Raw genomic sequence first — 26,673 nt, 5'->3', positions numbered from 1 at the left:
CGACTCAAGGTGGTTCAGAAAGCAGCAGACTGACTGGGAACGACACAGAATCACGAGAAAGTCATGCTCGACGCACAAAATGCAAAGTTATCAACACGCGGCAAGCAGTGGGAAAGTTGGATTGAACTGCATGAGTGTTACCATCGTGTGGCGGTGTGCGCTGACTACCCACGACGCAGAGCTCTCTCCTGCTGCCGGGATTTGTAAGTAAAGCAAGTGTTGTGTAGACTTTGGACAGACCTAGACAAATGTTGCTGCCGTTTTGTCTGTGTGTCTGCTGGTGTGTTGAGCGAATGAAGCATCCATCAAGCGAGTGCACGAACGTGTAGTGTGCAGGGTCGATTGAGTCCAGTTTTGGTTTGAACACGGACACGCCACGGTGTGTGTCACTGTGTGTGTGTGTCTGTGCACTGCACAGGAGCTTGTATCAAAGTGCCGGTCGATCATTATTTACTCCTTCATCCCTACAGTCTTCTTACAACTACATACTACGCATTCGCTAGCCTAGTAAGGGCGTACATGCAGGACTAAATAATGATCAACTGGCGGTTGGGTACAAGCTCCTGTGGTGCACTGTATAGGACTGGAGACTGAGACTGACACTGTGACAGACAGACAGAGTAGGTAATCCCCCTAAAAATTGTTTTGAGATGGAAAAAGTAAGGTCAGTCAGCACAGTCTTTGGATGTAGTGCAACAGAAAATGTTATTTATAACTGACATTTTATATTGTCAGCGGTATGAGTTTTTCTGTGCCTAAAGTTTTTAATGTTGTGATTTTGCAGGAAAAACTATGATTGAAGCTTATTGTAAGGCTTTGTGAAAGGGTAACTTTTTAACGAAGAACACATTCTTCCTCGGACAGCGTTCATTGAAGCAAACACTAAATGCGGCAGAATCTCATTCATCCTTTCTTTTTTAACTGCAACATGTGTGGGTGCGCGGATGTTGATCCGCTGGTGTGAGTGTGTGTGTGTGTGTGTGTGTGTGTGTATGCCTGTGTCTGTGTGAGCGTCTGTGTGTGTGTGTGTGTGTGTGTATGTGTGTGTGTGTGTGTGCGTGTGTGCTTGTGTGTTGTGATCGTGTGACTGTGTGTATGTATGTGTTTGTGTACAAGTGTGTGTGCGGGTGCGTACGAGTTTGTAGAATGCTCTTGGTCTTGATACACGCGCATGTGTTATCTATCCATGACCTTTTAAATCATGCCTGTGTGCCATTATTACCCACTCAATCTGAATATATTTTATTGTTTTTAGTTAAACTGAGATAGAGAGAGATGGCGAGTGAGAGAGAGAGAGAGAGTGTGTGTGTGTGTGTGTGTGTGTGTGTGTGTGTGTGTGTGTGTGTGTGTGTGTGTGTGTGTGTGTGTGTGTGTCTGTAAGTGTGAGTGCTGCGAGAGACGCTCAGGATGTTACATGTGTTTTAATGCAATTCTAATTCTAAGTTTACAGCAAATATGAAGCGGGCTAGAGTTATTAGTTTTAAGTGCAATCGTTTAATTCTTAATACATGTGATGTTTTTATGTCTGTGATCGCCTGACACTGTAAGGCAATTTTCCTTGTTTTTATGAGGACAGTAAACATTTTGAGTCTTTGAGTCTTGAGTCTTTTTAAGTGTCGCTGTGCATGTTGAAAGCTTCATGTTCAGAACTGATGTTGCTGTAGAACTGTATGTAATTGGCCAGCCTTTGGTTTACACTTAGTGGTTTATATGTTGCTATAATTACTAAAAGTAAAACTATTTTTTTTAATTTTCAGGGGAAAAGCACCCGGACATCAAACATTCTTGCAATGTGTGGCAATAATGGTTTAAAATATTTCGGACAAAGCTCAAGGTGAGTTTAAATGTTCATAATTCTGATGTAAGTCAAGCTTATCTTTTATCTTGAGTAACTATCTCTGTCATGTCTCTCTCAGGCTGCGCGACCAACAGAAAAGTTGCCAAGAACCGATTCCTTGAGTGTGGCCAATTGTTCCCCATTTCTGGTTCACTTGAGCTGCAGGCAATTTTGTTGAGTGATTAAAAGTTATGGATTCTTTAAAAAGGTGTACGTTTGAGGATAAGACACTGTCAAAGTTTTGAAACAGTATTTTTCTTCTTCATGGTTATAAAAAAACCTGCAGCACCTGTGTTCAATTTCTGAAGATGCATTATTACTACAGTGGCACCCCCCTTTTACGACCTCAAACAATCTGAGAAAATCGAGTCTAAAAAAAGAACGAGTCTTAAAATGGGGGTAATTTTACAGAGGTTATGAACAGAAAATGTGAGAAAACAAGGTCTTAAAAAGAAGGGAGTTTTAAATTGGGGGGTCATAGAAGGGAGGTTCCACTGCATTAATCATGCCATGGATTGAAATCATGATCAGTTTACAGATAAATACAATGACAATTAAAAGCAATTTGCAGCCCAGTGTCTTATTATTTGATCATATTCTGTCTATTTTTATCATTGCATCTTTGCTACAGAAATTTATGGTTACATCTTGACCAAAAGTCAATTATTATCAATAAACCAAACAACATGCGCACACAAAAACATACTCAATTGTCAAGAACAGTGTCTATTTTATTCCATGTAGATCTCAAATCCACAGGCACACATCCTCTGCACAGTTCAGTTGGTAGCGCGCTGGATTTGTATTCAGTTGGCCGCTGTCAGCGTGAGTTCGATCCCAGGTTCAGCGGAAATTTATTTCACAGAGTCAACTTTGTGTGCAGACTCTCTTCGGTGTCCGAACCTCCCCCCGTGTACACTACATTGTGTGCACGTTAAAGATCCCACGATTGACAAAAGGGTCTTTCCTGGCAAAATTGCTTAGGCACAGTTAATAATTGTCTACCTATACCCGTGTGACTTGGAATAATAGGCCGTGAAAGGTAAATATGCGCCGAAATGGCTGCAATCTGCTGGCCGTATAAAATTTCATCTCACACGGCATCACTGCAGAGCGCCTAGAACTGTACCCACGGAATATGCGCGATATAAGACTCATTGATTGATTGATTGATTGATTCAAAGGTGCTACACATGAAACTATTCTTGGAATTCGAGCACTTTTCAACACATGTATATATTTGTTTTGCACAAGTTTTACTGGACCTGTGAATTCAACGCATTAATCAATACACTTTCAGGACTCTTCCCCAGACTTTAATGCTCATGTCAGCTGTTTCCATGCACAAATAGTCACCCTGTATGTATCTTTCGCTTGATATGCAAGTGTCTAAACAGAAAGAAAAAACACTAAAAACCACAAAAATTCATTCAGTGAGAGTGAATGTACACACATCCTAAAAAAACACGAAATGAATAGTCATTCTGTCAGTCATTGATACTGATCCAAGACATTGATGTGACGAAGAAAGGGGTAAGTTTATTTTAGAAAGCTAAAATCTTTCAGAGGGAAATGGTGTTATCAAACACTGGTCGTTTCACATGCTCCCTGTAAATCACTGAAAGCAGACCTCTTCAACTTCAGAAGACCCTCCCTCGTCTTCTTTTTGAGGGGCTATCCAGAGATACTCCAGTGCCGAGAGTATGAAATAAATAAATATAGCTGTCTGTCAGCGTTCTCTAGAATGAAAATGTCTCTACAAGGTGCAGCTCTGTGCACATAATAAAAAAAACCACACACACAACATATGTTCAAACAATGATCCAAATGTTGGGGGTGGGCGTTTACTAGGTACTAACGGCGCTTACAAGGTAGATTACAGTACATTAAAAAAGCAAAAAACATTACCGTAAAATCCCTAGCATAAGCCCACCATGTAGCAAACGCCCACCCCCCACTTTGGGCCAAAAGTTATGCACAGGGGTAACTACCTAGCAAACGCCCACCCTGCCTTTTTCAAAGAGACTATAGGCTCACTTTCACTAGGATTTGTGCAGACTGTTCTAAAAGTCATCTTTTCCCCCTTCTTTACCTTTTCGTGTTTCTTTCCGTTTTTCTTATTCTTTGTCCCCTCTCCTCACTCCCAGTCCCACCCATCCCCGACAAAGTGAATTAAAATTACGTCATGCTTTTCCACTGACGTCTTTTGTCTGTCAGTTACGTACAGGTACTTTGACGAGCTTCCTGGTGGCCTGAAGTTTGTTCTTGAATCTCTCTGTGCCATTTTTGCAAAATGCCGAAGCGACAGTCTTACACTGTGTCTTTCTCTGTCTGTCTGTTTGTCTGTCTGTCGGTCTCTATCTCCTCTATCTCCCCTCCCACTGTCTGTCTGTCTGTCTGTCTGTCTGTCTGTCTGTCTGTCTGTCTGTCTGTCTCTCTCTCTCTCTCTCTCTCTCTCTCTCTCTCTCTCTCTCTCTCTCTCTCATGATTGTCCTCGTTGGCCTTCTTTGCCTCAAAGTCCCTTTTTTTTCTCCTTTTTCCTCCACTTCTACTCACACGACCTAACTTACATGCTTTCGGGGTTTGTATTCACTCAATTACACGGTTGAGCACAAAACTTACTTTGTGCAAAGGGGTCTATCCCTAGCAAACGCCCACCCCCCAATGTTGCCCTAAATCTGTGCACAGGGGGGGTGGGCTTATGCTAGGGATTTTACGGTATACATTATTTGTATTTTTGACCAAATTATGACATAGTCAGTGTTCCTCAAGGTGAACAAGGACTGTCAAGGTGTGTGTAAAATGTAATATTTTGGTCAAAAATACAAATAACATTTATGTATCGATTGGTTCTGGTTAGAATTCCTTTTAATTGTTTTTTTAATGTACAAACATGCACTATTTTGTAGTCTCAGCTGGCCGCCTAATATGGAATGTGGCAGAGCATGTGTAAACCAACCCACACAGAAACGCACTTTGTTTAACACCACAATGTACTCCAATGCAGGCAACAAGGAAGAAAGTCAGTGTACTGGCCAGTTGGATCTATAATGTCATTCCTATGACCCATACATAGCAACTGCACATGGCAACTCTTACACCTTCACCCGAATAGCCAATATCTTTCCTAAATATAACTCTGAATGATGCGTATCGTTTGGCTTTATTGATCTTTCCCTCTTCTTCTTCCAGGACCAGGGCATCTTCAATCTCTTCTTTGTGTGTGGGCCAGTAGGAGCCTGCTGTCATCAAGCACCAGTGCCTTGAAGTCCTGGAGCATAAACAGAAAATCACCCATCAGTGAAGACACTTAATTCAAACTTCCAAAGGGTTGAAAAAATGAACCAAATGCAAGAAAAAGTGTGAAAATAAAGAGTTACAGAAGCGTGTTTGTAATCTATTCATCTATGTAATGGAATGCAAGTGTGAGTAAAAGGTGGAGGTGGGTGGGAGAGGGGGGATGGGATATACCTGTGGGCATTGGCTTTCCAGATTTTTAGCATTCTGACACACTGACAACTGTGAAAATGTGACGTGTTCTAGTGCTCCTGAGGAGCAAAAGTGTCGCACATCTTTAGCTACTTGGAATGAATGCCCAGTTTACCATTGCATTGTACAGTGAAACCCTAACTTTGCCCCCCCCCCCCCCTTTAAAAAAACACAACATTTGTCTTAAAAGACACTACTTTCTCAGATTCCTGTTTATAACCTCTATTCTAAGACATTCTGCTTTTCTTTGATTGAGTTTGCTGTATATACATATATATCTTAAAAGGGCTCCACTGTATCTCTAATTTTTTTTCTCTACAAGAGGTATTGTAGCAGCATATGTCAAGTGCTCAACCGCAAAAAGGTCAATTTGATATAATTATTCAATACTGATGTTTCAAGCTAAGCAGAACTGCTGTTTGACATGTGGTTGGAAAGTGTGCTTCAGGGAATGTCTTGTTTAAAAAGAAATTGAACAGGAAGGCAGACATCTATTTGAACTGCAAAGCAGACACAATTCAAAAACCTACACATCATTATTATGACTTCCTACATAACAGCATGACCATGGAATCTGTTAGCCAATGTGTCAGATCATAAAGATCATTATGGAGGCAGAAATGATCCCCTCAATCTGTAAAATATCCTTCTTTACAAACAGCATACAGGTGTAGCTAAAACAGAATTCATATTACAGTGGAACCCCCTTTTACGATCTCCCAAAATCTGATAAAATCAGGTATTAAAAAGCAGGAAGTCTTAAAATGAAGGTGAATTTGCATAGGTTATGACCAGAAAATCTGAAAAGCAAGGTCTAAATATAGGGGAGATCTTGAATTGTAAAGGTTTTTAAAAGGGGGGGTTCACGGTACAGCACCCCAATTGTGAGGACTGTTCATTTATTTCCCTTTATGAGACACTAAAAGGTTGTGGGTACTGAAATTTAACTGCACAAAATATCTTGACAAAATCAGGATGCTGAAGCTGAATTTTCATTCTTTTTCAATATTTTTTGAAACCAGGAAATACACACATTCCCTAGAATGAAAAAAAATGCACCGGTAATGTAATTTGTGACTGAGACCTAAAAACCTCACCGTTAGTCATTATTTAGTATACCCTGTAACAAAGTCTTCGACCTCACAAATCTTGCAGAATAAAAAGGTACTTACTCGAATGATTGAGTTTGGAAAAGGCGTGGGGGTTGAGGGGGGGGGAAGCAGTGAGAGAAAGTACAAGTTATAACTATAGTCCTGATTCACCTTCAAATTGTTTTTTGGGCCACCCAGACCACTAATTTACACCCCCACTTACACACAATTTTACTTTTTTTCTGCACACATTACATTCCTAAACACACACAAACCCACACATAACAAATACACAACACGCACTGACTTTCTTGACATTGTTCAGTTGGATGAATGTAATTTCTTCATTTTCTGTGATAGCACTCTATTGCCAGTATTGGAATTCACAAAATTACCCTTGGCTCTAACATCATTTCTTTTTCTTTTAACTCCTGCACACAGAGAAAGTATCTATTAATATTATAAGTATAACTAGTCCTCACTTACCTTCAAATTGTTATTCGGATCAGCCTTCCCCTTGCCCAGCAAACCAATTTCAGTTTGAGAAGACTTGGACCAGTCCTTGCCTCTGCATTAGCTCACACCTCTGCTAATTCCTCTCCCTATCCTGCCTCGATGTGCACTTCTTGAAGTTGAACTAACAGCCTGGCCGCTTGTTGTTTTGAATGTAAAACTTCCATAGCCTGAAAATAAAGACAAATGCTTGAAAAGAATACACTATATATTAATCAATCTCCCTTACAGTTAATGAGTTATTTGTAGCAAACTTCAATCATAATCAGGAAAAGCTCACTTGAGTTTTGACAGCTGGCACACAACGTTCACGCACACAACAGTGTAGTTTGTACTCTTTTTTTTCACGTGTATACAAAAATACAATTTATATATGTGATTATATCACAAGCATAACACACACACACACACAAATAATCACACTCATGCACACAGTGACACACACACACACAGTGATACAACCCAGCAAACACACAACGTAAATACGACGTTGCGAAAATGTGAATTTTTCGTGTCATTAGCAACGTTGCGAACTTTACGTGAAATTTACGTTGAGCCAACCAAAAAACGCAACGTAAAACCAACGTTGTGTCATTGTGAGATTTTGGTGTTCTTTCGACGTTGTAATACAACGTAAATTTTACGTGAATTTCACGTTGCATTTTGGTGTCTTACAAATGTTGCGAAGATTACGTGAAATTTACGTGGATCCAACCAAAAAACACAACGTGAAAGCAACGTTGCGTTACAGTTGTGTTTTTTTGTTTTTTACACGTTGGTACATAACGTAAATTTCACGTGGATTCCACCTTAAAAATCAACGTAAAATGGACGTTGTATTATTGTGATTTTCTGGTGTTCGAACAACGTTGGTATACTCACGTGATTTTCACGTGAAATTCACGTGATTTAAAAACAAAAGTTAGTTTGATACAATAAACGTTCCTACAAAGTAGTTTCAACGTAAACACAAAACGTTGGGGTTTGATTGATCGCCAACGTGCCCTCAACGTGAAATCCACAACGTAAATCCTACGTCAGTCATTACCAATTTTTCACCTGCACGGTTTCGTATCGTTTATCAATATATATAAAGCCTTTGAAAATTACGTAAGGTGAACAGATTTTCAAATACAGGAGATAGATATGTGCGAAACTATCACCGAATAACAAATGACTCAGTCAGACGTTATTAAATTAAGCGCCGATGTACCGCGCAATGTATTTGATTGCTTTGGCGTTCCAAATGCGTCCGGTTACATTTTCTGGCATCATTAATGCATCAACGAGAATTGAAAAGTAATGCTAAAAATATAATTGTGTACGTTTAAAGTTGATCTACTGTGCTCATCAAACCTCTTGTTGTATTTTGTAAATTGGCGAGAGGGGGGCAGAATACATGAACCTAATCTCTGTGATTGTCTATACGTGCGTGTGTGTGTGTGTGTGTGTGTGTGTGTGTGTGTGTGTGTGTGTGTGTGTGTGTGTGTGTGTGATTACACGTGTCAGTGTGTGTGTGCGTGTGTGTGTACACATGTTAGTGTGTGTGTGTGTGTGTGTGTGTGTGTGTGCGTGCGTGCGTGCGTGTGTGTGTGTGTGTGTTTGTGTCCCTCGGCGCGTGACAATATATCTGCCAATAAGTTGAACTAAAAGAGGGTTCAAGTGGGAATTACACCTGAAAAAGCAGGAAGGGAGCAGAATACATGTTATGTACTCCGTTATTTATTGTTTGATATGTTATAACCTGGGATAAGTCACCCTCGCACCCCGTCCTTAGTTTCTCTTGACCTACCTTTGAAGTATTCTTGAGGACATGACTAGACTACCCGATTGCGCCCATTGCACGGCATAAGAGAGCGCAGTTCCACCCGGCCGATTCCGCTATAGACGTCACGCGTCCAAGGGAGGTAATTTTACGAATACGAATACGAATACGAATACGAATACTTTATTATCTCATACAGAGAAATTTCAGTGTGGTGCACATTAAAAGACAAAACAAATAATAAGACAACAGATAAAAATACAATACGAAGCATACTACACTCGCGCACGCATATGTACACTAACAGGAATAGTAACATGATTCCAAATAGGTTAATTGCCGTCAGCTTTAGCTAAAAGTTTAACGCTAAAAACTATCATTATCACAGGACTAGATATGTCATTGAACAATATTTATCACAGGACTAGTCATTCGAGGGTTATCACACTCAGCATAAGGGTGCACATCAAAGAGTGTAAAAAATATTCATCACAGAAATCAGTGCATATGTTCACCGGCACACATACTAGTTTTAGTTAACTTAGGTATTTAAAAAGCCAATTGACTTTGGAATAAAACTGTTCTCAGTTCTGAGCGTGCGGAATCTGGGAGTGCGGAGGCGACGTCCTGAGGGCAGGACCTCAAAGTGGTGAGCGAGCACATGACTACTATCCTGGATGATGCAGCAGGGCTTTCGCACCACACGTCGTTCATACAGCACAGTCAGTCCTTCCTGTCTCACCCCCACAATCTTACCACCTGTGTTCACCACCCGCCCAAGCACATTCTTACTCTTCACACACAGACCTCCATACCAGCAGATGAAAGAGAAAGTGAGAATGGATTCAATGAATGAAGTATAGAATGTTTGGAGGATGCGGCTGTTGATGTTCAGACTTCTGAGCTTTTGTAGGCAGTAGATTCTTGACTGACACTTCTTGTGGATAGCTTTAGTGTTTGAGGAGAAATTTAGTTTGTTGTCAATGACTGTACCGAGATATTTGTATTCAGTCACTCGCTCAACTTTCACACCATCTATGTACAAATCTGAAACTGTAGCTGGGTTTTTGCGAAAGTCAATAACTAGCTCTTTTGTTTTTGTCACATTTAGGTCTAAATAGTTATCTTTACACCAGGAGCTGAAATTTTGAACTTCAGAAAAATAGACAGAATCAGAGTCAGACAGGTCTTCAAGGGCAGAATCGTCAGAATATTTCACAAGAGGGGTCGTAACAGTGCCTTGACAATCGTTAGTGTATAATGTGAACAGAACTGGAGACAATACTGTGCCCTGAGGGGCTCCAGTAGAAGTACTAACTATGGATGAAAGTGCGCTATGGAAACGGACGGACTGGGTTCTGTTCACTAGAAACTGTGTGATCCAAAGGACGAGTCTGGGAGTGACGTTGTAAGAAAGCAGTTTTTGAACAAGCAGGTGAGGTTGTATGGTGTTGAAAGCAGATGAAAAGTCTATAAATAGAATACGGACGAAGGAACCAGGTTTTTCTAAGTGACTATATGCTTGTTGCAGAAGTGTGAGTGTAGCGTCATCTGTACCTCTGTTTTTCTTGTAGGCAAACTGAAAAGGGTCCACGAAAGGTCGTGTGCAGTTGAGAAGACGAGGCAGAAGGATGCGTTCAAAACATTTCATTACTACCGAAGTGAGGGCAACTGGACGATAGTCATTGAGCTGTTTGGGTCTACTGTTTTTAGGAACGGGACAGATGGTTGACTTTTTCCACACATCAGGAACAATACAGTCCCTGAGTGACCAAGTGAAAAGCTGACTGAAAACTACAGACAACTGTGCTGCACACCACTTCAAGGTCCTGCCCCCAAGACCATCAGGACCAACAGCCTTACGCACCTTAAGTTTCTGAAAAACAGACTGCACCACATCACCCTCGATCACCCAGCTGCATTGACTCGGCCAAGAACGCAAACTTTCTTCGATTAAAGGCATTGTAGCATGTCTAAAATCATGGGACTTGTGTTATCAAGCTTTTAAAATCACCAAGTAACTTTTAAGAATAGTTTCAGTTACATGCGAACTCATTCTGCTGAACGGATTTTGAGAGCCAGTACCCAACAGCCTTTAAATGCACCTCTTTCCTTTTTTCATGTTCTTTTATGGTTTGCGATTTTGTTAACATTTTTGCATTCATGATGAAGATTTTATGGTGACTGTACAGAAATGTACGTCCTCTAGTTTCTAACCTTCCAAAAATTGGGGCTGGGGGTCGGGGGAGAGAGAGAGAAAGAGAGAGAGAGAGAGAGAGAGAGAGAGAGAGAGAGAGAGAGAGAGAGAGAGAGAAAGAGAGAGAGAGAGTGAGAGAGAGAGACAGACAGACAGAGAGACAGACAGACAGAGAGACAGACAGACAGACAGACACAGAGAGGGAGAGAGAGAGATAGAGAGAGACAGAGAGGGAGACAGGGGGGAGAGAGGTAGACAGAGAGAGTCAGAGAGAGACAGAGAGAGACAACGTCGAAACTTTGTCAATCATTTCGGTTTTTTCACCTGCATTTTTAGTTTCGTAATATTCTATTCAATTAATGTTCGGTCAAACATAGAGGTTCACTAATTGTGTAAGACGAAAAGAGTATAACATAAATGCATATTGTTTCAAGGAATTTGCTGAGTTAAATGGATTTGCGAGTGCAAAACTTTCCCTCCCAAAAAAAGACGCGTTACTAACCGACAGTGTTCTCCGGTGATGGCCACGGTCGACTTTGTGTATCCCAAATTTGGTTTTCAACTTTGATGAACACTTTCAGGACTAAAATATTCATCGTAATCAACTCGAAGGTAAGTTGTTTTCAGTTGTTCCACATGAGACGTTATCACTTATTGTACTCCATGTACACATGCACAGATTACTTGATTGTTGAGACCATGATTGGAAACGGACCGGCCAAAGATGGCGGCCGGGTCTTTCCAATTGTCACAATGTCAGCCCTAACTCAGTTCAAGGGATACACATTCTTTTAGACTCAACTTTTGAGTCAGTATAGCGAAACAATGGGTCACAAGCGGTGGAACACAAAGGAAAAACACGTTTCACATAGACGGACGCAACCTTTAGAAAGCTGTTTAATCAGACTAGCTCAGTGCATGAGACTGAAAGCGGGGGCGGCCATTTATATCTCAAGTACTTAATTGGGCATTTTACGATCTTGAGGGAGGACGATGTATCCAGACAAAGCTGCTTCAAGTTCAAGTGAATCTGCCCAGCGGACAGTGGTATGAGAAGAATTCAGAACTTGACACATTGGCTCATTACATACTTGACTGTCTTTTGTCGACCTGTTCTGTTACTCACTCAAGTAGGCAGCCGAGATACCCTGCCGGTCACGATTTCATCTTTCGCCTGTGTACATATTCCCCCCTCGACATATACTCAAGACTGAAATGTTGTTTCCTGGTAAAATTAAGAAGTGAAATTATTTAAGGACGAAAAGCATGTCAGTTTCTTGCATGTGAAGAAAATTGGTGGTAAAATTTAATAGATTTCAACCCCAAAATCGAATTCTTAGAAAACGTGTACTGAGTGGTTACGTCCCTTGAGTAAGAAGGAAACATTTTAGGATGAATCAAATTTCTAAGTTAAATAAAACAAATTGGTTGGACAAATTTGGCCCCATGAATGTAAGGTACACAAGGTCGCTCATCAGTACTATCGAAGGGTGTTTTTTTGTTCAGTGTAGAGTTTATACTAGATCAACGAGGCCGAGAAGCGAAATATCAATACGGCGAAAGATGAAAACGTCACACCGGGGGAGAGAACGAGACAAAGAGGAGCTATCGGGTGGAGAATGGGGAGTTGATTCCAAGGGCGGATCTGGGGGGGGGGGGGGGTTTACACGGTAATTTATCGGCTCAGGATGCACCAGATAGCTCTATTTTGCTTCTTTGGATAAAAACAATTTCCGGGGGTGCATGCCCCCGGACCCCCCTAGAAGCTTAGGCGCCTTCGGCGCCGTCAACTTGTATCTTCGCAGTCATTTTGTAACCCCCCCCCCCCCTCCAAAGTGAATTGATCCGCCCTTGGATTCGGGGAGGGGGTGGATTAAAGATGAACGTATCAAATTGTTATTTGTAAGGAGAGAGTGAGACAAAGAGGAGCTATCGGGTGGAGAATGGGGGAGGGGATTCGGGAGGGGGGATTATAATGTGTGTGTGTGTGTGTGTGTGTGTGTGTGTGTGTGTGTGTGTGTGTGTGTGTGTGTGTGTGTTTGTGGAGTTACCGCAATATGCGGAACAAATAGGACCAAATGGGGTCGTCCGTCGCTATATCGCAGCACTTTGCGGACATCGGCCAAAAAATGCGACTATTTGCGGACGTCCCCAAATAGGCGGTCTTTGGTCCGCAAATTGCTGCAATATAGTGACGGACGTCCGCAAATTGCTGCACCCCACTAAAAATTAATTTGCAAGTTGTCCTCATATTGCTGCGATATAGGTGTGGACAACGAGACCTGTTTCACACAAATTCCAGATCCATTGTAATATCCATTTTCAGATCATACACAGATTTTACACATTTGCAGAGCATCTCTGTATTTAGTGCCAACTGCTCCCGGCGATTTTATGTCGTTTTTAAACTGCTGTAAGCACGTCAAAAACAAAAGCAGATTTGCGGAGGAAACTTAATGGCTGTTCGATTAGTGCATAGTTTGTAGTTGCTGTCTTATTTTTACCTCCTCATAAAGTGTGTGATACGGGGTAAGGATGAAATGACTCTTGATTGCATGCAAACACGCTACAAAAATCGTAAAAATGCATTGTTTTGTTCGAGGTTAAAATAGTCGTTGACGAATTGCATCCCTCTTTATGATCTACCAACGTGTTAAATAATCACATAAGTAAACAAGGTGTCGTTAACTGCAACGTGTGTGTACTACATGTACATGCATACATGAACTAGATTGTTTTCTCTTTTTTTGTGTATAATTATTACCACCGTTATTCTCAAAAGAGCCAGTAAAGAACTTTTTTTGTTAGTTTGTTTCTCTGTTTGTTTCTCTGTCTACGGATTAGACTTGTTTCCCTGGTACTCTGGGGTCAATGTGTGTGTGTGTCCTTGTAAAATAAAGTTCAGTGCAGTTCAGTTCAGCTCGCGGCGAGAATTGTCTAAGAAACACTAATTCCTCACCACACTCGCCAAATCTAGCGTCTAAGAAACGGAGGACTGGCTGTACAAGAGCAGTACAAAACATTGAAAGGAGGAAGGCCCAACGACTGTGCTCTCTCTGCCTGCTTCTGTGGATTAGGTCAGCACGTTTTTCGCGTGGAATTGCGTTAAGTTACCGCACACACGTAGGCAGTCTCCAGTTATACGGCAAATAGCAGATCGTTATCATACACACACACACACACACACACACACACACACACACACACACACAACTACGCAAGAGGTGTCTTCTTATTCCTAGCCGAAGGAAAGCAAGTTAGAGTGCACACTGTTCAGTTCACCACTCCTATGAAAGCAGCTGTGCGGGTTTGTTGCTCAAAAGGAGTTTAACATGCAGGTTTCATGTTGTGAGCAAGTGCCCTACATTCTATTCGACGGATGACTGATTGTGTATAGTTTATTAAAGTATAATACTTGTGAAAGTCCCCCCCACCCCCACTTCCTTACCATACCTCTTTCAACCGATACCCCCATCCCTTCTCCCCATCGCAACCCCCTCCCCCATCCTAAACTTGTTTGACGAGTTCGGGGTATACTGCATAGGACATTGCTCTAAGAAATAACATCCTGTTTATTTTACTAATTTGAATGGCGATAATAATTTAAGACCCCCCCTCCCATGGATGACCTGCTTTCCCGTCCTTGCCAGTCGCTCAAGAAGCAGGTAAGGTGTTTCTATAACATAACAGACGACTCTGTGACATTGGTGTCTCGAAACAGGGTCGATGGAGGTTTCAGAAATGTTTACTTACTGCAAGTGGAGTGTGCACGTTAAAGATCCCACGATTGACAAAAGGGTCTTTCCTGGCAAAATTGTATAGGCATAGATAAAAATGTCCACCAAAATACCCGTGTGACTTGGATTAATAGGCCGTGAAAAGTAGGATATGCGCCGAAATGGCTGCGATCTGCTGGCCGATGTGAATGCGTGATGTATTGTGTAAAAAACAAATTCCATCTCACACGGCATAAATAAATCCCTGCGCCTTGAATATGTGCGCGATATAAATTGCATACAAAAAAATAAAAATAAAAATAAAAAAATAAAAAATCCCTGCGCTTAAAACTGTACCCACGGAATACGCGCGATATAAGCCTCATATTGATTGATTGATTGAAGTGGAGGATAGGCCCCTAATATGGATGTCTTTAGCTTCACGTTGATAAGTAGCTTGTAATCTTGCGAAGAAGTTTAATATAGTGTTTGGTAGTTTTACTCTCTTTAGCTAGCCTTTAAGCCTAATTGGAGCAAACTAGGTTTGATAGAAATTCATCCAAAAATGAATACAGAAACATTCACAACTGGTCCTTATCAAGGGCCCATGCTCCTAATGTGGACCAGTAAAGAGGCTAATGGTTTAAACAAGTTTATTCAATAAATTCCATTGGTACTATTACCGCATACATGAAATAAGGAACATGGAGCACAACAAGCTAGGCTTATAAGCGTACTCTTAAAAGCAAATGAAATTTGGCGGACGATTTTAATATAACAAATTTGAAATAATGTCAAAATAATAATGGTAAATTATGGTAGACAAACATGTAACAATAAAAGGAAAAAAAAAAAAAAAAAAAAAAAAAACCAATGCTAAACTAAAGAGGCTAATCACTGTAAAATAAAAAAAGGCTCCTATACTTCAAAATAGCATGATACTTCTTCTTCAGCATTCCAGAAATTCTGGTGACGTGTGAGCTCGTTTGCCCATTTGGGTTCCCCATAGTCAACTTCACTCCGCTTTCGTTGGGTATAGGCATGCTGGGTATTTTCGTGTTTCCATAACCCACCGAACTCCGACATGGATTACAGGATCTGTTCCGTGCGACACTTGGTCTTGTGCTTGCGTGTACACACGAAGTTGACATGGGAGATCGGAAAAATCTTCACTCTTAACCCACCAGGCGGCAGCGACCGGGATTCGAACTGACGACCCCCCGGTTTGGAGGCCGACGTCTTACCACTGCGCCACTTCGCCCGAATGATACAAATTAGTGAGCAAGTCAGACTGATTAAAAAAGGCTTCACATTTATCTGTTTCGGTTCGACGAGAACATTATTTGAAGCACAAGAGGACACTAAAGAAACATATCAAAATACAAAGAGAAAATAAAAGAAATGTCCGTCCGTCCGTCCGTCCGTCCGTCCGTCCGTCCGTCCGTCCGTCCGTCCCGTCCGTCCTTCTGTGTGTGTGTGTGTGCGTGTGTGCCTCTCTCTCTCTTTCTCTCTCTCTTCCTCTCTGTCTGTCTGTCCGTATCTCTCTCTCTCTTTCTCTCTCTCTCTCTCTCTCTCTCTCTCTCTCTCTCTCTCTCTCTCTCTCTCTCTCTCTCTCTCTCTCTCTCTCTCTCTCTCTCTCTCTCTCTTCCTCTCTGGACATACTTAGCAAGAGATTGCCGGCGAGGGATACCCGAAGTTGTCACTCAGCGCTTTTTCAAGAGGCAATTGTAAAAGCAAGCTTTGTCATGAAAGACTGATGGAAAGGGCTTTCAAGTCCATGAGGAGAGAGCAGCAGACACAACAATTGCATTCGGACTTGTAAAGGATCCTACTTCATAGGTCACACATCATTACGTCCGGCTGAGTTGGCCACCGTCGTCAGCTGGATAGTTTATGTTATTCTACATACGTGAGAGAGACACTCGTCAGATAATAATTGTTAAAATCACACGTGTGTATATCATGTAATTTAAATGAGGTCATATCAAGCAAGTCTGGCAGGGATCTGTTTTCCACTGCTTATGATGCCAGAGTCATCGAGACGAACGTCATTATAGAAAAAAAATTGCGCTCGCTAATTACCCTCGATGAATTTTTAGAACTAACACGTCACGCCACACTTTCAGAGTGACGTTTCTTTACTTTGACGTAATATATTGCACAAGGCTTTAGAAGAGATCGAGGTTCCAAAACAAGCGTCTTCAATATAGCTGCCTCGACTGCAGGAAATTTTCAGTAAAATACACGTAAGTACAGTGTGTAGGATAAACAGAATACTACATGGCTTGCAGTGTCGTACCAGATTTACAATCGTTGCTTTTTCAAATAATGAACAGCTCGCTTTCGCTCGCAGTTCAATATTTTAAAAAACAACTCGTGTAAATTTGGTACAACACAACAAGCCATGTAGTATTCTCTATGTCTCTGTGTTCCCGTCAAACCAACTAAGCTGCACCCGTTTGTTCTTTTAAACAAAGGTGGTTAATTTATATTCAGAATTCATTCTTATCATACTGACATAATACAGTTCACTTTTGTTTTAATTTGCCAAGTTGTACCTGTTACACATTTTCGGAAATGTTATGTCATATTAATGATAAGCGCACCAGCACATTAATTGTGTGTAAAAAATGTTAGTGTCTCGGATTTTTAGTTTTTTGTCCATTTGAACTTGTTTAAGTTATTAACAAGTCGCGTAAGGCGAAATTACTACATTTAGTCAAGCTGTGAAACGTAGTCCGCCGCTAGTGCAAAAGGCAGTGAAAGTGACGAGCCTGTTTGGCGCGGTAGCGGTTGCGCTGTGCTTCATAGCACGCTTTAATTACTGTATCTCTCTTCATTTTAACTTTCTGAGCGTGTTTTTAATCCAAACATATCATATCTATATGTTTTTGGAATCAGGAACCGACAAGGAATAAGATGAAAGTGTTTTTAAATTGATTTCAAAAAATGTATTTTGATCATAATTTTAATTTTTTTTTAATTTTCAGAGCTTGTTTTTAATCCAAATATTTCATATTTATATGTTTTTGGAATCAAAAAATGATGAAAAATAAGATGAACGTAAATTTGGATCGTTTTATAAAAAAAATTTTTTTTTTACAATTTTCAGATTTTTAATGACCAAAGTCATTAATGAATGTGTAAGCCACCAAGCTGAAATGCAATACCGAAGTCCGGCCTTCGTCGAAGATTGCTTGGTCAAAATTTCAATCAATTTGATTGAAAAATGAGGGTGTGACAGTGCCGCCTCAACTTTTACAAAAAGCCGGATATGACGTCATCAAAGACATTTATCAAAAAAATGAAAAAACGTCCGGGGATATCATACCCAGGAACTCTCATGTCAAATTTCATAAAGATCGGTCCAGTAATTTGGTCTGAATCGCTCTACACACACACACACACACACACATACACCATGACCCTCGTCTCGATTCCCCCTCTATGTTAAAACATTTAGTCAAAACTTGACTAAATGTAACAAGTCGCGTAAGGCGAAAATACAACATTTAGTCAAGTAGCTGTCGAACTCACAGAATGAAACTGAACGCAATGCAATTGTTAAGCAAGACCGCCCCTGGAAAGGGGTAATATAATTATACAGTGACAACTTTACCTAAAGCTGGCAGCGTGGAAAAACACCATAATATGGTGTAATGAATAAGACCGGTACATAGCTGCATTCTGCTCCTGTTATAGCACACGGCGGGTACAACGTGTCCCCAATGTGCAGCAGAGCCGAACGACACAAGGGTCCGGGTATGATTGTACCTGTCACCATGGCCTGCCTTTAATGACAGCCAGTGTTGTGTAGAATTCTTTTCTCTGGGCCTCAGTGTATCTGTCACCATGGCCTGCCTTTAATGACAGCCAGTGTTGTGTAGAATTCTTTTCTCTGGGCCTCAGTGTATCTGTCATCATGGCCTGCCTTTTATGACAGCCAGTGTTGTGTAGACTTCTTTGTTCTAAGCCTCAGTGTATCTGTCATCATAGATTACCTTTTCGCCCACCAGTGTTGTGGAGACTTGTTTATTCAACCCCCCCCCCCCCCACACACACACACACACACACACACACACGCACACACACATACATACACACCTTGGATTATCTCTTTTATAAACAGAGATTGCGAGAGACAGAGATAGATAGACAGACAGACAGAGACAGTCAGTCAGCGAGACATTGAGACAGACAGTGAAACAGAAAGGGGGGGGGAGATCGAGAGAGACAAAGACAGAGACGGTTGGGTAGTTATTGTTGTTTAACGTCCCTTTAACCATTATGGCGATACCGGACTGGGACAGAGGCAGACAGACAGACAGATAGAGGTACACAAATAGAAACGTAAAGAGAGAGAGACCCAGTTTCTGTTCTGCGTAAATGTTTCAGTTTTCAAAACCATACATAATTGGATTTCTGCCGAGTAAGGTCCTCGGCTGAGTTCATCGCGATCTGGGTGTGCAGTTACATGAGACGAACAAGAGTCCGGGAAAGCTTGCTCCTTTCAAAAAGGCAAGCCTGTTTTCACGGCCTGTGTTTGCTTCGAACGTCAGCGTACTCGTGATTATAGCAAGTCAGTCGTGACTCAATTAACCGGGTACAGAAATGTGAAAGACAGCAGCTTTTGTCCGACGTAAACGTATCAACTTACGCTCAACCCCCAACCACCACGATCCCACGATGAGTTCTTCGCGACCCGTATGTGCAGTAGAGTGAGACGTCTCGAGGATCCGGGTACACGTATCGCGTGACCGTGATGAGTCCTTTATCTTCACGCCGGAAAAATAGATACATCGTGTTTTGTTGGCGTAACACAAAATATACGGTTCGCATTAGCTCGCGAGAAAAACTTGAGATGGGTGGTACTATATTTGTTGCTCAGAGAATGTTCAGCATATATTTTTCTTTGTACCCACGATACTATATTTGCTTAAATGCGATTTTAACAGTTGCTTCAGCATCATCAACTCTCCCAGATTCTTACTTTTTGTGGAATATTGGTACGTTTGACCTTTGCACGCTTCCCACGTATGCAGTTTGCACATGCTGTAATGTCATGAGTTAGCTACAATGTATTTGCGTGTGTGTGTGTGTTAATAGGCCGTGAAAGGTAAATATGCGCCGAAATGGCTGCAATCTACTGGCCGTATAAAATTTCATCTCACACGGCATCACTGCAGAGCGCCTAGAACTGTACCCACGGAATATGCGCGATATAAGCCTCATTGATTGATTGATTGATTTGGGATAAAGTAGTTTGGCCGTTTTTGTGTGTATTAAACTATTCAGGTTTTATGACGTTGTGTGGTATGATACCCACACATGAGTAGGATACGTAGAGGCTACACGCCGAGTCTCAGTAAATATTAAAGATAATGGTCGAAGTTAGCGGATCATGAAAAATGCGAGGTTCAGACATGGGTTTTCAGAGATTGTGATGAGGATGACACACCAACTTGAGTTTTTGCCAGGGAAGTTGGTGAACTCAGCCGAGGACCTTACTCGGCAGAAATGCAATTATGTATGTGTTTTGAAAACTGAAACATTTACGCAGGACAGAAACTGGGTCTCTCTCTCTTTATGTTTCTATTTGTCTACCTCTATCTGTCTGTCTGTCTGCCTCTGTCCCAGTCGGGGATCGCCATAACGGTTAAAGGGACGTTAAACAACAATAACTACCCAACCGTCTCTGTCTTTGTCTCTCTCGATCTCCCCCCTCCCCTTCCACTCTTTTCCTCAACCCCCCCCCCCCCCTCCACAGCTGTGTTCTTACACTTTATCACAATTAACACCGTAGACAATAACAAGTCGCGTAAGGCGAAAATACAACATTTAGTCAAGTAGCTGTCGAACTCACAGAATGAAACTGAACGCAATGCAACGCAGCAAGACCGTATACTCGTAGCATCGTCAGTCCACCGCTCACGGCAAAGGCAGTGAAATTGACAAGAAAAGCGGAGTAGTGCTTGCGCTGAGAAGGATAGCACGCTTTTCTGTACCTCTCTTTGTTTTAACTTTCTGAGCGTGTTTTTAATCCAAACATTATCATATCTATATGTCTTTGGTATCAGGAACCGACAAGGAATAAGATGAAAGCGTTTTTAAATTGATTTCGAAAATTTAATTTTCATATTAATTTTTATATATTTAATTTTCAGAGCTTGTTTTTAATCCAAATATAACATATTTATATGTTTTTGGAATCAGCAAATGATGGAGAATAAGATGAATGTAAATTTGGATCGTTTTATAACATTTTTATTTTTTTTACAATTTTCAGTTTTTTAATGACCAAAGTCATAATTTTTAAGCCACTAAGCTAAAATGCAATACCGAAGTCTGGGCTCTGTCGAACATTACTTGACAAAAATTTCATTCAATTTGGTTGAAAAATGAGGGCGTGACAGTGCCGCCTCAACTTTCACGAAAAGCCGGATATGACGTCATCAAAGATATTTATCAAAAAAATGAAAAAGAACAATGCATGGATGATTACATACTCAAGCATATAATGCTTATTTTAAGCAATCATAGCAATTACAAAACAAAGGTTAGCATGATGGCGGAATAAGTACATTAGCTCATTTCAGGAAACGAAAAACAAAACAAAAGACAAAACAGATACACAAACAAGCAGAAAATGGGAAGGGGTTGGTGATACAGGAGGTGGGGAAAGGGCAGCTAGCTAGTAGCTAGCTTAAGGGAAAAAGAAGAAGAAGAAGAAGAAGACTTGGAGCGCCAATATTTGAGGGGATTTTTTCAATTGTAATAAGTGCACATAAGACACTCGCACAAAGTTAATGCGTATTGTGATCAGAGGAAAAGTCACTACATTGCGCATAAATCGAGAAATAATTGATGTCGGAAAACAACAAAAGAACATGAGAGAGGTTATGGGGAAAAATTTGTCAGGCAGCATGTCGCATGACAGTGTCTAATAAAAGTAATGAGTGAAGTATAGAGGCTCATTTACGGAACCTGCCCGTCTGTCTAATATAGTCTTGTACAGTTATAAATATGGTCTGGTTGACATTTCGTGAATATTGCGGGATGCCTTTCAATAATATTTCGATATACTTATAATCATTTGTCAAATTATCAATGGACAATAATCTTATATCTCTATACAAGGGACAATGCAATAAGTAATGTTCAGCAGTCTCGCTGGGATAACCACACTCGCATTGAGAGCAGTCCTTAAGGTGCCGCTTACATAAATCAAAATTCAAATCACTCATACCAATACGCAATCTGCAATGATGTACTTGTTCAAATCTTTCTCCAAAATAATAATGGCATGGTACTTTAAAATCAGCACTTGACAAATAATTTTTGAACTCGCTCAAGGAGGTGGTCATTTTAACGTTATCTGGTAAGGTGTTCCATAGTACAGTCGTTTTGGGGATAAAAGAGTTGCGAAATAATTCGGTTCTATGAGGAGGCACATATCTTTCTAATGGTCTTCGTCTATGATACGGATTAATGTCAACTACAAGAGGGGGCAATACATTTACTAAGTACTGGGGGCATTTGTTATGTATCATCTTATGAAAAACAATTAATTTATGTCTTTTCATTCGTTCTTCAAGGCTACATAGCCCACTTTCCTCATACAGCTTTGCATGGCTAGTGCCCTTAACTCCACCTATTATAATTCGTAGGGCTTCTAAGTGTAATTTTTCTAATGCATCTGCCATTATCTTAGTGCAATTATCCCAAACAACATCTGCATAGTCGAAATGGGGTAAAATAAAAGACTTGTACATTATTTCCAAACTTTTTCGACTTAATCTATATTTATAAAATCGTAAACAATTAATCAGTAAATTCGCTTTTTTAACTATGCTTTGGATGTGGGCATCCCACTTGCAGGTGCTCTGTAAAATCACTCCAAGGTGTTTGTGTTGATCTACTTTTTCTAAAAAGACATTGTTGAAAAACAAGGGTTGAGGGGGGATTAAATCACGTTGAATATTTAACAATTCAGTCTTAGTCTCGTTAAATTTAACTTTCCATTTATTGGCCCATGCACTAATTTTATCAAGATCTTGATTTAATATATTGGTTCGTCTGTCTACATCTTCTAATGCAAGATACATGCTTGTGTCGTCAGCAAACAACTTAATTCCGGATTCAATATTCTTTACAATATCATTGATATAAACCAGAAATAAGAGCGGGCCTAGCACGGATCCTTGTGGAACACCGGCAGGAATCTTTTTAACATTAGACTGTGTTCCCTTAATTACAACAACTTGCTTGCGGTCTGTTAAATAATCACAGAACCATAACAATAAATTTTGGTCAAGTAATCTTCGACAAAGCCCGGACTTCGGTATTGCATTTCAGCTTGGTGGCTTAAAAATTAATTGATGACTTTGGTCATTAAAAATCTGAAAATTGTAAAAAAATTATTTTTTTTATAAAACGATCCAAATTTACGTTCATCCTATTTTCCATCATTTGCTGATTCCAAAAACATATAAATATGTTATATTTGGATTAACAACAAGCTCTGAAAATTAAATATATAAAACTTATTATCAAATCTTTTTTTTCGAAATCAATTTAAAAACACTTTCATCTTATTCCTTTTCGGTTCCTGATTCCAAAAACATATATGATATGTTAGGATTAAAAACACGCTCAGAAAGTTAAAACGAAGAGAGGTACAGAAAAGCGTGCTATCCTTCTCAGCGCAACGAATACCCCGCTCTTCTTGTCAATTTCACTGGCACTGCCTTTGCCACGGGCGGTGGAGTGACGATGCTACGAGTATACGGTCTTGCTGCGTTGCATTGCGTTCAGTTTCATTCTGTGAGTTCGACAGCTACTTGACTAAATGTTGTATTTTCGCCTTACGCGACTTGTTTTTCTTTTTTACAATTAGTCGAAGTTTTGACTAAATGTTTTAACGTAGAGGGGGGAATCGAGACGAGGGTCGTGGTGTATGTGCGTGTGTGTGTGTCTGTGTGTGTGTCTGTGTGTGTGTGTGGAGCGATTCAGATTAAACTACTGGACCGATCTTTATGAAATTTGACATGAGAGTTCCTGAGTATGATATCCTCAGCCGTGTTTTTCATTTTTTTGATAAATGTCTTTGATGACGTCATATCCGGCTTTTCGTGAAAGTTGAGGCGGCACTGTCACACCCTCATTGTTCAACCAAATTGGTTGAAATTTTGGTCAAGTATTCTTCGACGAAGCCCGGACTTTGGTATTGCATTTCAGCTTGGTGGCTTACAAATTCATTCATGACTTTGGTCATTAAAAATCTGAACATTGTAAAAATAATATTTTTTTTATAAAACGATCCAAATCTACTTATTCTCCATCATTTGCTGATTCCAAAAACATATAAATATGAAATATTTGGATTAAAAACAAGCTCTGAACATTAAATATATAAAAATTATTATCAATTTTTTTTTCGAAATCAATTTAAAAACACTTTCATCTTATTCCTTGTCAGGCAGCATGTCGCATGACAGTGTCTAATAAAAGTAATGAGTGAAGTATAGAGGCTCATTTACGGAACCTGCCCGTCTGTCTGATATAGTCCTGTACAGTTATGAATATGGTCTGGTTGACATTTCGTGAATGTCTCCCGATGATATTCATCCGCTGGGTCTTGACTGAAATACAAGCCATATAAAAAACCACTCGTGTTGTAACCTATACATATATAGCAGTAACGGATGTTATTTGTGTTTGGCCAATTACAAACATTTAATTCTTGTACACAGATTAAAGACAGTTTCCCTTCCAGGTCAAATTCCCGTTTACTTCTACAGTGGCAGTCGACAAACACAAATAATCCACACAAAAATGAGACTTAATATCAGCGATCTAAAGAAAGACTTAGTTGAGCGACACCTTGCGGAAAATAGCGTATGCGACTGTGGTGATGGAACAGAAACTGCAACACACTTCTTACTAGAATGCCGTTTACACTTAGCTGCAAGAAACAACACAATCAACAAACTAACCAACAACTTCATACACACAGATATTCTACTTCATGGAAACCCCTCCTTGCAAACAAAAATTAACAAAAAAATCTTTTTAACAGTGCAGGAATTTATTGGACAGTCCGGCCGTTTCGAACAGATAAACATGTAAAGTGAAAACAAAATCGATACGTCTACTCGTCTCTCTCTCTCTCTCTCTCTCTCTCTCTCTCTCTCTCTCTCTCTCTCTTTCTCTCTCTCTCTTTCTCTCTTTCTCTCTCTCTCTCTCTCTCTCTCTCTCTCTCTCTCTTTCTCTCTCTCTCTCCCCCTCTCTCACTCTCCCCCTCTCTCTCACTTTCCCCCTCCCTCCCTCCCTCCCTCCCTCCCTCTCTCCCTCCCTATCTCTTACTCGCTAACACCATCAATATTATATATGTATTCTAAAACTGATTTTTGTTTTGATGTACAATTTTCATTCAATTTTCTTTTCATGTTTACTGGCTTTTCATTTAAACTGTACCCTCCCCAAACACATAATTCACCTCCCCCTCCTTCCTTCCTTTACTGTCTTTCTTATCATCATTATGCAACGTTCATTACGTTATTAATAGATTTGGTTTATTGAGACAAAATTTTCAGCCGTTACCGCCTTATGTTGTACTGTCATGCAGGAACACCACTATAAGCTTCTAGCTTGTTGCTGTTTCTGTGAACTTTGTATACATGTCATGATTGTAACCTTTGTTAAAATAAACTTATGTTTAAACCAAACAAACAAAAAATGTCTTAATGATGCAAATACAAATAAAATACCCCCAAACTGTTCTGAAACGATCAAGTTTCGTTTGAAATACTTCATTTCTTATGGAAGGAATACACACTGGCACACAGTGTTTTGTTGTCTTGGCTTGCGGCCTAAATCTGACACAACAAAGCTCGAAGAAGGGACATAATGCTTTATTTCATATATTAAAAAGAAATACATGTAGTGTCAACACTCAGTTGGCAGTAGCCCAGAGACATAATAGGCAGTGCAAAGTTACTAAAAAGTGACCTAAGTTGAAAAGATGTGTATTTCTACTCCAGACATTATGGAGGCTCTGGTGTCACTAATATCAATGTGCTGTCTTTGCTTTGTTTAGCGACCAGCATCAAAGAGGCGCATAGAGGACTGCCTGGGAGAAGAGGACCACCAGGACAAAGAATGAAATCGATTGAATATGCTGTGCTGTTGCCCTGCAAAGCTGCGTGCATTTTTAGTTTCTCCGCAACATAATATGCATGTTTTTGTTATGAAATAAAATTGTTGATCGTATCTTGAGTTTATGGTGTTACATGTAATAGTCCTTATGATCTGTGACTGAGTGTGAAAGTTGGTGGGTGTGCGTGTATACATTTACCAAAACCTACATTCACTCTCAACGTTGCGTTCACGTCGAAATCAAACCAAACCACAACCACAACCAAAAATTCACGTTGTGTCGACGTGTAATTCACGTCAATTTTATCAGAAAAAAATGCACCAAAACACAACTTTTACGTTGTGTCAACGTAGAATTCACGTAATTTTTCATCTAAATTTTGACCTAAAATTTACGTTCCATTCACGTGGACATTACGTAAAAATGCAACGCAATTTCAACCAAACCACAACCACAACCAAAAATTCACGTTGTGACAACGTAAAATTCACGTAATGCTTTTACGAACAACCCACCTCCACCAATAATTCACGTTGCATTCACGTTGGTGTCACGTAAAATGCAACGTTGTTTTCCAACGTTATTCCCACGTGATTTCGTCCATACAAATCTACGTAAAAAAACGTTGAAACGCAACGTAAACCCAACGTAACCCAACGTGAATATAACGTGAATACAACGTAAAATTGTTTGCTGGGAAGTCTCACACACACACACACACACACACACACACACACACACACACACACACACACACACACACACAACAAATGCACAAGACACGGATATCCTCGACATTGTTCAGAGGGATAAGTATAATTTCTTCTCTTTTGGGTTACTATTATGAGAAAAGACATAATTTTCAGGGTATACAGACGTTTCGCCGTTTCGCACTTTGACGATTCGC

The 26,673-nt window shown here is 40.3% G+C and overlaps 2 long non-coding RNA genes across 3 annotated transcripts in view; one reads left to right on the top strand and one right to left on the bottom strand.

Annotated features, from left to right (window-relative positions):
- LOC138948171 (uncharacterized) lies at nucleotides 1-5,163 on the top strand. Of its 2 annotated transcripts, none has more exons than XR_011449914.1 (3): nucleotides 1-203; nucleotides 1,758-1,834; nucleotides 5,030-5,163. It is a non-coding gene; the product is annotated as an uncharacterized lncRNA (long non-coding RNA). The 2 variants fall into 2 exon arrangements; XR_011449915.1 differs by lacking the exon at nucleotides 1-203 and adding an exon at nucleotides 363-379.
- Nucleotides 4,971-26,673, bottom strand: part of LOC138948172 (uncharacterized) — a 23,606-nt gene continuing 1,903 nt past the window's right edge. Inside the window, exons 2-3 of the long non-coding RNA XR_011449916.1 lie at nucleotides 6,904-7,100; nucleotides 4,971-5,108 (exon numbers count right to left, since the gene is read on the bottom strand). This is a non-coding gene — a long non-coding RNA (uncharacterized lncRNA). The remainder of the gene's footprint in view (nucleotides 5,109-6,903; nucleotides 7,101-26,673) is intronic.

The sequence above is a fragment of the Littorina saxatilis genome, linkage group LG15 (genome assembly GCF_037325665.1).
Source record: "Littorina saxatilis isolate snail1 linkage group LG15, US_GU_Lsax_2.0, whole genome shotgun sequence".
NCBI classification, from domain to species: domain Eukaryota; kingdom Metazoa; phylum Mollusca; class Gastropoda; order Littorinimorpha; family Littorinidae; genus Littorina; species Littorina saxatilis.
This window is presented reverse-complemented; position numbering and strand designations above follow the sequence as displayed.